Raw genomic sequence first — 19,270 nt, 5'->3', positions numbered from 1 at the left:
AGTTCTGAATAAATCTGGCATTTCATCATTACGTATCTAACCACTGGGTCTGCTATTACTTCATTTATCTTAATTGGTAGATTTTTGTTAACTAATATAGCACCTCCCCTGGCTTTTGAGTTGTATGATGATGCCAATACATGACCAACCCAGTCTCTCTTTAACTTGCGGTGTTCTAATTCTGTTAAATGTGATTCTTGTATAAATACTATATCTACTCTCTCTTTTTTAAGTTATGTCAGTAACTTTTCTCTTAATTTGATTGCGGATTCCATTAATATTAATAGTCATATAGTTTCATGTACTCATCTTACTCATCTTTTTGAGTTCTCTTCTTTAACTTCTCCATCTCTCTTTTAAATATCAGCCTTTAAATTGTTTTTATTCTTTACTATATTGACAACACAACTACTAAGAAATTAATAAAAATCCATAATTAAATTAAATAATACTATTAAAAAAACAACATCAACTTCCCCTTAACTGAGTTGCCTTTGCCACTTTGAAAGACAACCACAACTCCCTTTTCTATTTGGGTTGTGGTATTAATCGCAAATGTCGACAGATTTTGTAGTAGATAAATTTTTCCCCTTTCCTTTTCTTTATCTTTTTCCCAACCATTATATATAACAGAATTATATATAAATATAACAAAAATATTATAAAAATTAAAATATGATACATTACAAATATACATAAAAATATTATGAAAACAAAACAAAGATATTATGAATTAGGAGAGAAAACCCACAAAATATTGGCTTGTCAACTTAAAACAGAACAAGCAAAAGAACTATATTGGCAACAAGAAGACAAACAAATTTCATATAAACCCAATAGAGATTAATGAAAATTTTAGAAAATTCTATAAACAGTTATATCAAACCAAAAATTCATGGAAAAATGACAAAATAGATGAATTTTTATCAAACATCGAATTACCCCAATTACAATTGGAAGATCAAAATATGGTTATATGGTTACTGGAACCCCTGACAATTGCAGAAATACAAGATACATTAATGACATTACCGAATAATTAAACACCAGGCGAAGATGGACTCCCCACAGAATTTTATAAAATATTTAGTAATCTATTAATTCCTTCCTTTTTAGAAGTAATGAAACAGGTAGAAGAAACCCAGAATTTACCAAACTCATGTAAAACAGCAATAATCACAGTAATCCCAAAAAAGGGAAAAGATCCACTATCTCTGGCACCATACAGACCAATATCTTTGCTAAATACAGATTATAAATTAATTGCAAAAATACTATCAAATAGATTGACTGATTATATACCGAAATTAGTAAAATTAGACCAGACAGGATTTGTAAAAAAATAGAAGAGCGGCAGATAAATTCATTAATTTAATCCACACAGCACAAATAAATAAAACACAAACTATAGCAGTAACTCTTGATGCTGAGAGAGCTTTCAACAGGGTAGAATGGAATTATACATTTAAAATACTACAAAAATTCAAATTACCTGAAAAATGTATTAATTGGATTAGAGCATTATATAATGGACCTTTAGCAAAAGTAATAAAAAATGGGTACATTTCAGATCATTTTAAATTGAGTAGGTCAACCAGTCAGGGATGTCTACTATCACCTTCCCTGTTTGCTTTGACCATAGAATCATTAGTAGAATTGATAAAAAAAAGAAACTAAGATAAAGGGAATAAAAGTAAAAGATGAAGAATTTAAAATTATCTTATTTGCAGATTACATTATAGTATATTTAACAGACCAAAATAAATCAATAGAAAGGCTAAATATAAAATTGAAAGAATATGAAGAAATATCAGGATATAAAGTTAATACCAATAAAAGTGAAGTGATACCAATGAATAACCTTAATTATACAAAATATAAAAAATTCCCTTTTAAATGGTAATCACAGGCTATATGCTACCTCGGTATCAAGACAGATAACAATTTAAATAATTTATATAAATTAAACTACCAACCATTAAAAAAACCAAAAAGAGTTAGAAAAATTGAAAAATTTACCAACAACTTTAATAGGAATAATAAACTGCATCAAAATGAATATATTTCCACGGATACAATATCTATTTCAAACATTACCAATTCCCTTGACAGAACTTTTTTTTAAGAAACTGAACAAATTGATAAGAAAGTTTTTATGGATGGGTAAAAGATCAAGAGTAGCTTTAGAAAAATTAACAGATGTATAAACAAGGAGGACTACAATTACCAAATTTCAAAAATTATTATAGAGCAGCACAACTAAGATACCTATCAGAATTTTATTAGATGTGAGAAAAACCAGACTAGCTAAAAATATAATTCTATAAATTAGGAGAAAAAGTTCCAGAACATATACTTCATAAATGGGATAAAAACTGTTACAAAGCAACATCTTAACACACAATCCTTTATCCGGACATCTAAAATCCGGAAAGCTCCAAAATCCAGCAGGTGGGGAGAGAGACAGCAGCGCGAGTCGGGCGGGCAAGGGGGAGAGACCAGCAGCATGACTGGAAGGGGGTGGGTGTGAATACGGCAGCACAGTTTGGGTGGGCTTAAATCTGGCTTTCCGAAATCCGGAAAAATCTGAAATTCGGGACACCTGTACTAAAACATGGAAGAAAATACATCTGGATCGAAAGATGATAAATTATCAAATACCAAAAATGCTACTAACACCAAACCCATTAATTCCTTTCACAATAGATAATATTTTTTTTTTAGAGAATGGGTGAGAAAAGGAATGAAAAGAATTAAAAAATTGCTTTTTGGGAAATAATTTATTAACATTTGAACAGTTAAAAAACAAATACGGAATATTGCATACCACAATATTTTCATACTATCAGTTAAGAACATTTAAAAGAAAAACTGGGAACAAGCTTAAGATTACATGAAGATAGCTGCTATGAATACTTAATTACAGACACAATGATGGTGAAAAAATTTATTACAAATATGTACAGAAAATTTCAATACAAGGAAAATGATGAAGCAATATATAAGAAAACATGGGAGAAACTATGCACAGGAACCATGAGTAATACAATAAATACTCAATTTCATATGATACAAAAGTTTTAAAAAATGGAATGCAACAATGTCAGATAGAGGCTTCCATTGTAAACAAGAAATTGGAACAATATTACACGCAATTTGGGCATGTACAAAAGTAAAAATTTAAAATTAATATTAAATAAAATTACAAAAAATAAGATACCAAAAGATCCAGAAATATTCCTGTTAAACAGTATAAAAGTAAGAATTAGGCTTAAAATTAGACGAAACTCAAAAAAGATTTACTATGATTGCACTCACAGCAGGAAAAAAAATGCATAATGACAAAACTTGGAAAACAGAAACAACTTTAAAAATACAACAATGGAATATAGAAATGAATAAGTGTATTCCATTAGAAAGGATTACCAAGAAAATAATGGAGAAATGCGCTTTATTTGAGCAAATTTGGAAACCATACATAGAATATACTAGAAACCACCAATTTCAAACCTCCACCTCTTAAAAAATTTAAGATGACACAATCTCTTTTTCTTATGTATTCTTTTATTGTTTATTTTTCTTATTCTTTTACTTTACATTATAGGGGGTGGGGAAGGTGGTAGGAAAAAGGGGAAAGATGTCACTGTGTATATTTTAATGATGAATGTATATATTATTATTGTAGTAGTTCACAGTGAAATATTAAATAAATAAACAAAAAAATTAGGCTCATGATGCATGACCTCCCTTCACAAAGCTATGCTGACAATCTGAGTAGACTGTACTTCTCAAAATGCTCTCCAAAGTTTCCACACCACTGACATTAGATTCACCAGTCTATCATTCCCAGGATTCTCCCTATTACTTTTTTTTTTAAAAAAAACAGGGAATCACAATTACCATTATCCGATCCTCGGGCACTTCCCTGTGGCCAAGGAGGATTCAAATATCATGGCCAATGCCCCAACCATCTCTTCCCTCCTTTCCCTAGGGTATATCGCATCCAGCCCTGGGGACTTATAAATCTTTCTGTTTTTAAGAAGATCCAACTCTTACTCTTCCTTAATCTCAACATCATCCAGCATACTAGTCTGTTCTATTCTGACATCACCCTGATCAAGGTCCTTTTTTCTGGTGAATATTGAAGCAAAGTATTCATTTAGGACCTCCCCAACTTTCTCTGCTTTCAGCCACACATTACCTCCTTTATCCTTGTGGCCCCACCTTCATTCTCTTCATCCTTTGGTTCTTCACATACCCATAGAAAACTTTGGCATTCTCCTCAATTCCACTTGATGAGGCATTTTCATGCCCCTTTCAAGCTTTCCCAAGTCCTTAAGTTTCATACTGGCTACTATGCAATTCCCATGAGCCCTTCCTGTTTCCTGCTTACTCAATCTAATGAATGCTTTCCTCCTCTTAACTAGCTGCCTCATTTTTTTGCGCCACTTGCTCACGGAGCGGGGGCGTGAAAGGGAGACGTGAGACAGAACAGTGGGCAACATTGGGCCACGACCCCACCGCTGCCGAGGGTGCGGGGAAAGGACGACAGTGGCAGAAGGGCCGGCCTGCCAGATTCGGACGGCTGACTCTGGTGAGCACGACCTTGCAAATGTAATTTTTTATTTTAAAAAAAAGAAAAATATAAAATAAAAAGAAAGAAAAAAAAACTAGCTGCCTCAAAGTTTTATCAACCATGGTTCCCTTTTCTCTGTCTCAGTGGAACAAACCTTACCTGAAACAGGCACAAGTCATTCGAAACATCCTCCACATTACTCTGTGCTTTCTCTCATAAACATCTGTTCCCAATTTATTCTTCCTAGTTCCTGCCTGATCCCATAATTAGCCCTTGACAAATTAAACACTTCCCCATTTTTACTGTTTTTTTTCCTTGTCCATACCTGTGCTAAAGCTCAGGGAGTTGTCGTCACCATCACCCAAATGTTTCCTGTCACCTGACCAGATCTAGTACCTGATACTAGATCCAGGGTAGCCCCTTCTTTAGTCATTTGGTCCACATACTATGTCGGCAATCTTGCTTGGATACAACTGACAAATTCTTCCCCATCTAACCCTCTTGCATTCAGGAGGTGCCAGTCAACATTAGTTAAAGTCTCCAATAACAACAACCCTCTAATTTCTTCATCATTCCAAACTCTGCCTGCTTATCTGCTACTCATGGACCCAGGGCTATTTTTTTTTTGGGGGGGGGGGGTCTACAGATTACTCCCAGTACAGTGATTGCTCCATTCCCATTTCTGATTTTCACCCAGAAAACTCTGGAGATGCTTCTTCTACAGCAACCTTCCTTTCTACAGCGTGATACTATCCCTGACTGGTAATACTACTTTCCCCATCTGCCACCCCACTACTTCTCTCAACTCCTATCCTGTTTCTTTTAAAACTCATTTCTGCATCAGCCAATTTTCTGCAATGGCCACATCATAATTTTACATACTGAGTTATCCTTTATTCCTAATACTACTCCTTGCATTAAAATAGACACATTTCAAACTCTCTAAATGACAACATTTATGCTTGTTCCCTGTCTGTCCTTTCCCACAAACTCACAAACAATGCATCATGCTTTTCATCCCAGGCCCTTTTCTCTACACTCAAATACTGGTTCCCAGCCCCCTGCCAAACTAGTTTAAATCCTCCCCAATGGGATATTGATCCCTCTCCAGATCGGGTGGAGCCTTTTATTTTTGTACAGATCAGACAAATCGGAACTCCTTCCCCCTGCACCAACTCTTCAGCCACACATTCATCTGCCACAACTTCCTATTCCTACCCTCACTGGCACATGGTACAGGCAACAATCCAGAGATGATCACCTTTGAGATCCTGCTTTTCAGCTTCCTTCTTAACACCCTATATTCCCTCTTCAGGACCTCATTCCTATCCTATGCCGTTGGTATCAATGTGGACCATGACATCTGGCTGCTCACTCTCCTACTTGAGAATGTGGATATGATCAAAAATGTCCCTGATTCTGGCACCTGGGAAGCAACATAATCATTCAGAAGCCTCAATCTCATTCACAGAACCTCCTATCTGTTTGCCTAACAAGTGAATCCCCAATCACTATCGCTCTCCTCTTCTACCCCCTTCCCTTCTGAGCTGAAGGATCTGACTTTGTGTCAGAGACATGACCACCTCAATTTGTCCCTGGTAGATCGTCCCCCCAGTGGTATCCAAAATGGTGTATTTATTGTTGAATAACCCATGTCTTTGAATACTCCATCAAACTATTACAGGTGTACTGTGGAAAATATACAGACTGGCTGCATCACATCCTGGTTTGGATACCTGATTGCCCAGGAAGAAGAAAGTAGCAGTCCTAGCCAAATCCATAGTGGGCAATGATCATCAAAATGGCTTAGATCACAGTGGTCTCCCCTTCCTCCACTGACATTTATCAGGAGCATTACTTAAAAGGAAGTAAAAAAATTATAGAGGACACTTTCTATCCAGTACACAGTAACTTGACCCAGTACAGTCAAGGAAGCACAGAGGCATCAAAATCTGGACTGCAAGGCTGGGAAATAGCTTCTTCCCACAGGCTGTGAGATTGATGCATAGAATCCTGTAACCAAGTAAATATTTATTATATGTGTGATTAGTATGCAGTATGTACAGTGGTCCAAAAAGTTGTTTCATCTATTTGTATATGTACAGTCAGATAATGAACATGAACTTGACTTCCCATCCATTGAAGACGTCTACATGAGATGTTCATGTTCAAAATTTTGGACTGTTTCCCTTCTTTGGTTTGGTGCGGCACTGAAAATAATAAGGCAGACATGTTGAAATACCAAGCGCAGGAAGTGACTCAGCTGCTACACGTGGTTTAAAGCATCCCAAAATGTTGCATATCCACCAAAGAAGGAAGTGGAGATGGATCTTACACGGTCAAAACCATACTTGCTTGGATGATTTATCGACCATTAGGAGGAAAAAATGATAATGCTCAGGAGCTCTCAGTGACAGGTGTCAACAGGAGATCAGTTGTGAAACTTGATGAGCTGCAGGAACAGCAGTTCAGGACTGACATTATTGAGTGCCTCAGTGACAAGCAAGAACCTTCAAGAGAAGGCCAGCAGTTCTTGAATTTAGTTTCAAAATCTGCCAAGCTAGACTATGGCCATCATTGCATTGGATTACCTTTAAAGAAAAGAGAAAAATGCATGCCTGACAATAGAAGAGTTGCTGAACAATGTACACTGAACCCGAAAATAAGATTCAAGTGGGATTCTTCCTTTCATTTGGACAATACCATCTTTTTTTTTTCAATTTTTTATTTTTCACACCATAAATCACATTAACCATGATACACACTTTTTCCTTTTCACACATATACAGTGCCATTTTCTCCCCCCCCCTCCCCCCTCCCCCCTCCCCCCTCCCCCCTCCCCCCTCCCCCCTCCCCCCTCCCCCCTCCCCCCTCCCCCCTCCCCCCTCCCCCCTCCCCCCTCCCCCCTCCCCCCTCCCCCCTCCCCCCTCCCGTCCATTTAAGGTACAAAATCTAGGATACATTAAACCAGTCAGACAATTATGTCATTCAATAAAAATACACCAGAAATTCCACTGAGTCCATTCTTTTCATTTCCTTTTCCTTCCGTTAAGTTAGGTAGTGATTGTCCCCGGTAGGTTTTCGCTATTGTGTTTCATGTAAGGCTCCCATATTTGTACGAATATTTCAATATTATTTCTTAAACTATATGTTATTTTTACTAATGGAATACATTTATTCATTTCTATATACCATTGTTGTATTTTCAAATTATCTTCCAATTTCCAGGTTGACATAATACATTTTTTTGCTACGGCTAGAGCTATCTTAACAAATCTTTTTTGTGCATCCTCCAAATCAATTCCAAATTCTTTGTTTTTTATGTTACTTAGGAGGAAGATCTCTGGATTCTTTGGTATATTGTTTTCTGTTATTTTATTTAATATCTGATTTAGATCTTCCCAAAATTTTTCTACTTTCTCACATGTCCAGATTGCATGAATTGTTGTTCCCATTTCTTTTTTACATCGAAAACATCTATCAGATACTGTTGGGTCCCATTTATTTAACTTTTGAGGTGTAATGTATAGCCTGTGTATCCAGTTATATTGTATCATACGTAACCTCGTATTTATTGTATTTCTCATCGTTCCAGAGCATAACTTCTCCCATGTTTCCTTTTTTATCTTTATATTTAAATCTTGTTCCCATTTTTGTTTAGTTTTACCATTTGTTTCCTCATTCTCCTTTTCTTGCAGTTTAATATACATATTTGTTATAAATCTTTTGATTATCATTGTATCTGTAATCACATATTCAAAGTTACTTCCCTCTGGCAAACTCAAACTGCTTCCTAATTTATCCTTCAAGTAGGATCTCAATTGGTAATATGCCAGCGCTGTATCTTCAGTTATATTGTATTTATCTTTCATTTGTTCAAAGGATAATAATCTATTTCTTGAAAAACAATTTTCTATTCTTTTAATCCCTTTTTTCTCCCATTCTCTAAAGGAAAGGTTATCTATTGTAAAAGGGAGTAACTTGTTTTGCGTCAATATTAGTTTTGGTAATTGATAATTTGTTTTATTTCTTTCTACATGAATCTTCTTCCAAATATTGAGTAGATGATGTAATACTGAAGAACTTCTATGTTGTACCAATTTTTCATCCCATTTATTATGTTCAGGTATCTTTTCCCCTATTTTATCTAATTCTAATCTGGTCCAATCTGGCTTTTCCCTTGTTTGATAAAAATCTGATAGGTATCTTAATTGTGCGGCTCTATAATAATTTTTAAAGTTTGGCAGTTGTAAGCCTCCTTGTTTTTACCATTCTGTTAATTTATCTAGTGCTATCCTCGGTTTCCCCCCTTTCCATAAAAATTTTCTTATTATTTTCTTTAACTCCTTGAAGAATTTCTCTGTCAGTTGTATTGGCAATGCCTGATATAGGTATAATATCCTTGGAAAAATGTTCATTTTAATACAGTTTATCCTTCCTATTAGTGTTAGTGGTAAATCTTTCCAATGCTCTAAATCGTCCTGTAATTTTTTCATTAGTGGATAATAATTGAGTTTATATAGTTGGCCGAGATTTTTATTTATTTGTACACCTAGGTATCTTATTGCTTGCATTTGCCATCTAAATGGTGATTCCTTCTTAAATTTTGAGAAATCCGCATTATTCATAGGCATTGCTTCACTTTTATTTACGTTGATCTTGTAACCCGACACTTCTCCATATTCCTTCAATTTCTTATATAATTCTTTTATTGATAGTTCTGGTTCTGTTAAGTATACTATAACATCATCCGCAAATAAACTGATTTTATATTCCTTGTCTTTTATTTTTATCCCTTTTATATTATTTTCTGTTCTTATCAATTCTGCTAGTGGTTCTATAGCTAACGCAAACAATAAAGGTGATAGTGGGCATCCCTGTCGTGTTGACCTGCTTAAGTTAAATTGCTTTGATACATGTCCATTTACTGTCACTTTCGCTAATGGTCCCTTACATAATGCTTTAATCCAATTAATATACTTCTCTGGTAAACTGAATTTTTGCAATACTTTGAACAAATAATTCCATTCTACTCTGTCAAAGGCCTTCTCTGCATCTAAAGCAACTGCTACTGTTGGCGCTTTATTCCCTTCTACTGCATGAATTAAGTTAATAAATTTACAAATATTGTCTGTTGTGCGTCTTTTTTTGATAAATCCAGTTTGGTCTAGATTTACCATTTTCGGTACATACTCTGCTAATCTGTTTGCTAATAGTTTAGCTATTATCTTATAATCTGTGTTAAGTAAAGATATTGGTCTATATGACGCTGGTGTGAGTGGATCTTTCCCTTGCTTTAGTATTACTGTAATTATTGCTGTTTTACATGAATCTGGTAAGCTTTGTGTTTTATCAATCTGGTTGATTACTTCCAGGAGGGGCGGAATTAATAAGTCTTTAAATGTTTTATAGAATTCTATTGGGAATCCATCCTCTCCTGGTGTCTTATTATTTGGTAATTTTTTTATTATCTCTTGTATTTCTACTATTCCAAATGGCTCTGTTAATTTATTTTGTTCCTCTATTTGTAGTTTTGGTAGTTCAATTTTAGTTCGAAATTCATCTATTTTCCCTTCTTTCCCTTCATTTTCAGTTCGGTATAATTGTTCATAGAATTCTCTAAAGTTTTCCTTAATTTCTTTTGGATTATATGTAATTTGTTTGTCTTTTTTCCTTGATGCCAATACCATTTTCTTAGCTTGTTCTGTCTTAAGCTGCCATGCTAGGATTTTGTGCGTTTTTTCACCTAGTTCATAATATTTCTGTTTTGTCTTCATTATATTCTTCTCCATCTTGTATGTTTGTAGTGTTTCATATTTTATTTTTTTATCCGCCAATTCTCTTCTTTTAGTTGTATCTTCCTTCATTGCTAATTCTTTTTCTATATTTACTATTTCCCTTTCCAACTGCTCTGTTTCCTGATTATAGTCCTTTTTCATCTTGGTTACATAACTTATTATTTGCCCTCTAATGAATGCTTTCATTGCATCGCATAGTATAAACTTATCTTTCACTGATTTTGTATTTATTTCAAAATACATTTTAATTTGTCTTTCAATAAATTCTCTAAAATCCTGCCTTTTAAGTAACATGGGGTTTAATCTCCATCTATATATTCTTGGAGGGATGTCCTCTAACTTTACTGTCAATATTAAGGGTGAATGGTCCGATAGTATTCTAGCTTTATATTCTGTTTTTCTTACCCTATCTTGCATACGAGCTGATAACAAAAATACGTCTATTCTTGAGTATGTTTTATGTCTAGCCGAGTAATATGAATATTCCTTTTCCTTTGGGTGTTGTTTCCTCCATATATCCAAAAGTTGCATTTCTTCCATCGATTTAATTATAAATTTGGTTACTTTGTTCTTTCTGTTAATTTTTTTCCCAGTTTTTGTCCATATTTGAATCCAAATTCAGGTTGAAATCCCCTCCTATTAATATGTTCCCTTGCGTATCTGCTATCTTCAAAAAGATATCTTGCATAAACTTTTGATCTTCTTCGTTAGGTGAATATACATTGAGTAGATTCCAAAACTCCGAATATATCTGACATTTTATCATTACATATCTCCCTGCTGGATGTATTATTTCCTCTTCTATTTTAAATGGCACATTTTTACTAATTAATATAGCTACTCCTCTTGCTTTTGAATTATACGATGCTGCTGTTACGTGTCCTACCCAATCTCTCTTTAATTTCTTGTGCTCCAATTCAGTTAAATGTGTTTCTTGCACAAATGCTATATCAATTTTTTCTTTTTTCAGTAAATTTAGCAGTTTCTTCCTTTTAATTTGGTTATGTATTCCATTAATATTTAAAGTCATATAGTTCAACGTAGCCATTTTATACTTTGTTTATCTTCCCTTTCCGTTTCTCCATCATTACCTTTCCTTCTTATCCATTTCTGTTTTCTTGTTTTGAACCCTTTATAAGACAACATTCCTAAAACATCAAACATTTTCCTTATTCTCCTATTTAAAACTTCTTTAGCCCCAATCTCCCCTTCCCCTCCTGAGTTGTCCTTTATCCCTTGTCGGACAACCACATCTCCCCTCTCCATTTGGATTTTCGAATTCACTCGCAAGTGTCAGCTGATTTTGCAGTGACCGTAACTCCTCCCCACCCAGCCCCCCCCCGAAAAGATTTCACTTTTCATATGTAACAAAGGTCACTCTTTTAATTCCCTCCTTATTCCCTCTATTCCATTTCCTTCCCTTATTAATTCTTGTCTATACTCTCTATATTTTCCTCTAAATACGGATACATTCATGTATGCACACTATACATATACACACACATATACCTCTTTACCCACATACATATAAATCGTGGTCATTTTTACTCTTATTACATGTCTTCATCTCTCTGCTTGTTTTGTAGTTGTTCTGCAAATTTCCTTGCCTCCTCTGGATCCGAGAATAGTTTTTTTCCATAAGATAGTTTTCGCTGTATTGAACTCCTTCCTCTTCTTCAGGAGTTCAAAACTTGTGTCTTTTTAGTTTGCAGTCTTTTGTACTCTCGTTACACATCTTCATCTCTCAGTCTATTTTGTAATTGTTCTGCAAATTTTCGTGCTTCCTCTGGATCTGAGAATAGTCTGTTTTGCTGTCCTGGAATAAATATTTTCAATACCGCTGGATGCTTTAGTATAAATTTATACCCTTTCTTCCATAAAATCGCCTTTGCTGTATTGAACTCCTTTCTCTTCTTCAGGAGTTCAAAACTTATATCTGGATAAATGAAGATTTTTCGCCCTTTGTACTCCAGTGGCTTGTTGTCCTCTCTTACTTTTTCCATTGTTTTCTCCAGTACCTTTTCTCTTGTAGTATATCTTAGGAATTTTACTAAAATAGATCTTGGCTTTTGTTGTGGTTGTGGTTTAAAGGCCAATGCTCTATGTGCCCTTTCTATTTTCATTTCTTGCTGTAGTTCTGGACATCCTAGGATCCTGGGGATCCAATCTTATATAAACTCTCTCATATTCTTGCCTTCTTCATCTTCCTTAAGGCCCACTATCTTTGTTATTTCTTCTGTTATAATTTTCCATTATATGTATTTTCTGAGCTAACAGCTCTTGTGTCTCTTTAACTTTTTTTATTAGATTCCTCTAATTTCTTTTTTAAGTCCTCTACCTCCATTTCTACTGCTGCTTCTTGTTCTTCCACCTTGTCCATTCTTTTCCCCATTTCTGATAAGGTCATATCTATTTTATTCATTTTCTCTTCTGTATTGTTTATTCTTCTTCTTAAATCATTAAATTCTTACGCTTGCCATTCTTTAAATGACTCCATGTATTCTTTAATAAGAGAAAGTATATCCTTTGTCTTGCCTTTCCCTTCTTCTTCTATTTCACTGTACTCTTCCTCTTCTTCTTCCTCTGGGTTGGCCATCTGTTGTTTCTTTGTTGTCCTTTTCTTCTCTTCTTTCTTGTTTTCGTTGTCTTCTATGTTCTCCTCTTGCTGCTGCTGTTCTGCAACTGTCATTGCCGGCTGTGGAGATCGACTCCCCAGCTGGTCGCCCCTCCCGTTGGTGTGTTTTTTTGCATGCGCGATTGCGCACTTTTACTTGGCTCAGCGAGCCATTTTTGTAGTCCACTTTCTACCGACCTGAGGGAACGGGTTTCTCTCTCCACCGCGGGCCTCTTCGAACAGGTAAGGCCTTCTCCTTCTTCTTCCGTTGTCTTCTCTTCCTCTCTTCTTACCGTTGGTTTCGATTTTTCTTTTTTCGTCGCCATCTTCTTTCCACCTTTATACTAACTTTACTTTAATTTTTATTTTTGTGCCTTTGTGTTTTCCTTTATTTTTTCCGACTTTTCTGGAGAGGGCTGGAGTTCACCGTCCGGCCACTACTCCATCACGTGACTCCCCCCGGACAATACCATCTTCATGTCTGACATGATATCCAAAGGTTATACAGAAAAATTACCAGATGGTTCCTTGGAATATAGTGATGGGAAAAAAAATGGTATCTACCACACCATGGGGTTTTGCATCCAGAAAAGAAAGAGTGGTGTTTGACTGTGGAGCGACATTTTATGGAGTTTCACAAGGCCATTCTGTAAAGAACCTGTTGATACCACAGCAGACATTGAAGCAATGTTCCACCAGGTAAAAGTACCAAAAGAAGTCTGTGACTTGTAACAGTTCCTCTGGTGGCCTGATGGAGTCTACAGTCAGAACATTATGGAATACAGAATTTCAATCTATCTATTTGTAGCAACTTCATCTCCAAGTTGTACGAACTTTGCCCTTAGCAAGTGCACTGAGGACAATGTGAAACAGTTTAGCCCTCAAGCTATAAGCACCATCATGAACAACTTCTATGTGAAGAACTGTCTCACTTCAGCAGTTTCAGAAGAAGATCCAATAGCTCTTTATTATGAGCTACAAGCAATTTGTTTCAAGGGAAGCTTTCTTCTTACCAAATGGATAAGTCATCATGGGTTAACTGCTGTACCTGAAACAGAGAGAGCAATAGAAAAGAAGAATCTGGACTTGGACCATTACAACCTTCCTTTGGAGAGGGTGTTAGGTGTACAATGGTGTTTTCAGTCTGACATTTTTAAGTTCAAAATCAGCTTGGAAGACTGACCCCTCACAAGAAGGGGATTCTTTCAACCATCAGTTTGATAAATGATCCCTGAGGAATATTCCAGACTCCATTGTACAGGAATGGATGTGTTGGATTCAGGATCTTCATAAGCTGGAAGAATTCATGGTTGACAGATGCTTCAAACCCACAAACTTTGGAATGGTGACATCTGCTCTACTGCATCATTTTGCTGATATGTGCGAGATGATTACGGAACTGTTAGACACCCCGTTATTGCATAATAACCATGGTCTTTGTGTTTAATGATGGGAAAAGTAAGAGTAGTTCCATTAAACCAGCCACTCTCCCTCAAATGGGGTTGACTGCTGCCACCATGGTAAGCAGAATGGACACAGTGTAGAGAAAAGTGGTGCAAATGGAACTAGCAGACTCCTTATTTTGGATCGATAGCATCTCTGTACGCAAATACATCAAGGTTCCAAACTTTCATTGCTGAAATTGACAAAGTCTCACATGCCCTACAGTAGAGATTTAATAACACAGTTAACAATTCAGCAGACATGGCTTCCCGAGCCGTGAAAGTCAAATGTTTTCTGAAGAAAGAAATATGGGTGTTCAGGCCTCAGTTTCTTCTTCAGCCTCAAAATCCTGATGGATTGGAAGAAATCTCAAAGGACTCTGTAATCGACAGCATAACTGTAAATGCTGCTCAGATAGCATCTGAAGAAGTGGATCCAGTCACCCACTTAATCCATTACTTCTCATCCTGGAACTTGTTTGAAAAGGGCAGTAGCAGGGATGCTCAGACTTAAAAGACAGCTCCTGTATCAAAGCAGGAAGAGGAAATGAACAAGCGGTGTTCTTCTTCAGCTTCATCCAGATAACATCCATCAGAAAGATCTGCCACAAAATGAGACAGGAAATCTTGAGACTCAGGAAAACAGTGGTTTCACAGTTGAAGAACTGGCTAATGCTGAGATGAAGATAATCTGCTTTTGCCAGAAGAAGATTTGCAGATGAAATCTCAAGTCTGAGAAAAGGAATGAATGTTAAGAGGATGCGCCTCATTTGTAAACTCAACCCCATTCTGGAAAATGAGGTGTTAAGAGTTGGTGGGCGACTTAGCAGAGCAGCAATGCCAGAAGAGAAGAAACATCCTGTCATACTGGCCAAAGATTTTCACATTTCTGATCTAATTCGACATGTTCATGAAGAGGTGGGTCATTGTGGTCACAACCATATGTTATCCAGACTATGCCTAAAATATTGGTACCACTGTGTCAATCAGAAAAATTGTGTTGAAAGTGTTGCTTGATTGTTGACGTATAAATATTACTCCTGGGCAACAGCAGATGGCAGATTTGCCCCCAAACAGAGCGCCTCCTGATGAACCTTCTTTAACATATGATAGAGTAGATTATTTTGGACCCTTTGGAGTGAAGCGTGGAGGGAGTGTTATGGTGTTATATTCATATGTTAGCTGTAAGAGCAATTCACATCAAAGTGGCATCATCACTTGACAGAGATTCTTTCATCAGTGTCCTTCAGTGTTTTGCAACCAGATGTGGTCAAGTGAAAGAACTACAATCTGACAATGGCACTAATTTTGCGTGAATAGAGGGAGATAATTGAAAACTGGAATCAGGGTCAAATCCATAGTAAACTGCTCCAGAAAGGAATCAATTGGATCTTCCATCCCGCTGCTGGCTCACACCATAGAGATGTATGGAATAGATTAATTAAAAATGCAAAGTCTTGACAAGGAGGGTCACCGCACAGTTTTATGTGAAGCTGAGGCTATCCTCAACAATCGCCTAATCACCAAGGCTTCTACAGATGCATATGACTTTGAAGCATTTACCCCAAACCACCTTCTGCTCCTTGAGACTATGCCATCGAGGCCACCAGGGAAGTTTCAGAAGGAAGACATATATGCTCGTCACAGCTGGAGGCAAGTTCAGTATATGTTGAACTTGTTCTGGAACAGATGGATTAAAGAATTTCTTCCCCAACTGCAGATGGTCTAACGCCAGATGCAACTTCACACAAGGAGACATCGTGAATGGTTCAGCACCTCAAAACTTCTAGTTAACTGGAAAAATTGTTGAGAACGTTCTGGATGAAAAAGGAGTTGTACATTAGGTTCTGATGAAGACCAAAACCAGCTTTCTGAACAGACCCATCAACAAAGTTTGCCTTCTGCAGGAGATGGAGGAACATTGACAAGCCAAAAATCGATTTTATTTTGTTCTTTTTTATGGACTTTGCCCACAACACAGATGACACTTTACTGGTCCAAAGTGGTAGTTAAATTTTTTTTTTTTTTTTTTTTTTTTTTTTAAATCACTTTTTCAAGGCTATCTGCCAGCAACCTCTGGCCCTATGAATAAAGAAAGATCTACAAAATATTGGAAAATACTGTGTTTGATTGTTATTTATAATTGTAATTATTTGAAATATAATATTTGAAATATAATAATTAGAGGCTGGTATTGTAGGAGCCAAATGTGCATTGTTTGTGGTTGATAGTTCGACTGTGGCTCTTGGCAGCGTTCCAAGGTCCAGAGGCTGTACACATTTACAGCGGATGGTTGGCGCATGCGCACTGGTTTCACAGGGTTTGGATTTTAGCTCGCCTGCATTGACTTGGATGGCAGGATAGACAGTGGGTGAATAGGGCTCCGATATTTTCTGTTGACCAAGTTCATGGGTGTTACCACACTACAATGATCATTTCCATGTTATGAATCCCTTTATGTTCACTAATAAAGTTTAAAATCCATGTGGACTTTGTTATAAATTTATTCGAATGTGTCACAGTAAAGAGCCCACTTCGCCTCTGAGGGATTTTTGTATGGATTACAGCCACTACAGTAACAATTGATTTTATTAAACAAGCATGGACTAACCTTTGAAATACTGCCAAAAGGGAATCAGTTTTAAAATTAAGGTCAGCTGCATTAACATGAAGGAAGCAGGCTACGAGCTCATAGCAGGAAACTAATTCAGAGATCTACTTTGAAATCTGACAAGAAAATACTTGAAAACTTATAAGATACCCATTTAAAATTACCTGTTTAATGTTGGGCTAAAACAAATTTGCCACAATATATTATCATTTCCATTGGCCAAATGTACAAACTATAGGGCCATGTTAATTGGGATATGTTTAAACCGCAGCCACAGCGAGGAAAATATGATATCAGTCAATACAAAAAAATGATAACTGAAGATCCAAAAATTTAAATGAGGCATAAAACATCTTGACCAAAGATATTCTGCCCTTTTAAGGCATCGATAAAATGTCTGCAACTCCAGAGCGTGATTAAGGGAAATTCCAGACCAGCTATTTTGCCACCATATATTTAAATATTTTTTTTGTGTGCCCGATGGAGATGTGGGGGGGCTGGTTAGTCATGGTGGGGAGCTGGCTGATGGAGGACCTCAGTTTTCTTCAGGTTGACTTCCAGGCCAAACATTTTGGCAGTTTCCGCAAAACAGCTCCCCACCATGACTACCAGCACCCCCACATCTCCATCGGGCACACAAAACTCAAAACAGTCAACCAGTTTACCTATCTCGGCTGCACCATTTCATCAGGATCGACAACGAGATAGACAACAGACTCACCAAGGCAAATAACGCCTTTGGAAGACGACACAAAAGAGTCTGGAAAAACAACCAACTGAAAAACCTCACAAAGATAAGCGTATACAGAGCCGTTGTCATACCCACACTCCTGTTCGGCTCCGAATCATGGGTCCTCTACCGGCATCACCTACGGCTCCTAGAACGCTTCCACCAGCGTTGTCTCCGCTCCCACCAGCGTTGTCTCCGCTCCATCCTCAACATTCATTGGAGCGCTTTCATCCCTAACGTCGAAATACTCGAGATGGCAGAGGTCAACAGCATCGAGTCCACGCTGCTGAAGATCCAGCTGCGCTGGGTGGGTCACGTCTCCAGAATGGAGGACCATCGCCTTCCCAAGATCGTGTTATATGGCGAGCTCTCCACTGGCCACCGTGACAGAGGTGCACCAAAGAAAAGGTACAAGGACTGCCTAAAGAAATCTCTTGGTGCCTGCCACATTGACCACCGCCAGTGGGCTGATATCGCCTCAAACCGAGCATCTTGGCGTCTCACAGTTTGGCGGGCAGCAACCTCCTTTGAAGAAGACCGCAGAGCCCACCTCACTGACAAAAGGCAAAGGAGGAAAAACCCAACACCCAACCCCAACCAACCAATTTTCCCCTGCAACCGCTGCAACCGTGTCTGCCTGTCCCGCATCAGACTTGTCAGCCACAAACGAGCCTGCAGCTGACGTGGACATTTACCCCCTCCATAAATCTTCGTCCGCAAAGCCAAGCCAAAGAAAGAAGAAGAAGATTTAAATATAATGAGTCATATTTATTCAGTCAAGCAATACTTGAGCTAAGTGTCTATATGCAAAGATCCATCTCTCACAACACTATAGTTGAAAGAAGGATGTTTTGAGGTCTTTGTTTTGTCTTCAGAATTTTTTAGAATATTGATGTGAACTACCTTGTCAAAATATAGATAGTGTATTTGTTCATCCTGTCACTTAAGATTTGCTCCCACAATACATGCACTAGAGAAACACATGATCAGACCCAAATAGAGTTGAGTTTATCTTGCATTTTGTGTTTTTAGAGTTAAATTGATTATAGTGACTGAAAATGTAACTAACCATCTGTTGTCTTTAAACCTAGAGAGTAGAAAAATTCAATGTGTTGCAGATTTCAAGAGATACTTCCAACATGCCGCCTCGGAACGTTTGCTTGTGCCTGTTGCATCTCCACCTCTGACTCTGAGCAGTTCTTTCAAACACAGCAATTAGCTGCAGACAATATTAAATTACAGAATCTTAAAATATCTATCAAATGAAAATGACTACAATGCTGTACTGTTAAATGAAGGCAGAAACTTTTTTAATTAAAATCATGTTTCAGTTGAATGCAAGTGGGTGACTGATGATTGGCACAGATTTGTTGGGCTGAGGGGCACTTTTCCATGATGTCGCTCTCCACGATGAGAGTTTCTCAAGCCACAGAAAACCTGTCTTTACATGGGATAAAATGAAATTGGTCATTTGTCCCAAAGATTTAGAGCAGCACCAC

The 19,270-nt window shown here is 37.0% G+C and overlaps 1 long non-coding RNA gene across 1 annotated transcript in view; it reads left to right on the top strand.

The window, feature by feature from the left end:
* Positions 1 to 19,063, top strand: part of LOC138752653 (uncharacterized) — a 48,376-nt gene extending 29,313 nt beyond the window's left edge. The window contains exons 2-3 of the long non-coding RNA XR_011350808.1: positions 4,428 to 4,594; positions 18,863 to 19,063. This is a non-coding gene — a long non-coding RNA (uncharacterized lncRNA). The remainder of the gene's footprint in view (positions 1 to 4,427; positions 4,595 to 18,862) is intronic.
* The last annotated feature ends 207 nt before the right edge of the window (positions 19,064 to 19,270 follow it).

The sequence above is a fragment of the Narcine bancroftii genome, chromosome 2 (assembly GCF_036971445.1).
Source record: "Narcine bancroftii isolate sNarBan1 chromosome 2, sNarBan1.hap1, whole genome shotgun sequence".
Taxonomy (NCBI): Eukaryota; Metazoa; Chordata; class Chondrichthyes; order Torpediniformes; family Narcinidae; genus Narcine; species Narcine bancroftii.
This window is presented reverse-complemented; position numbering and strand designations above follow the sequence as displayed.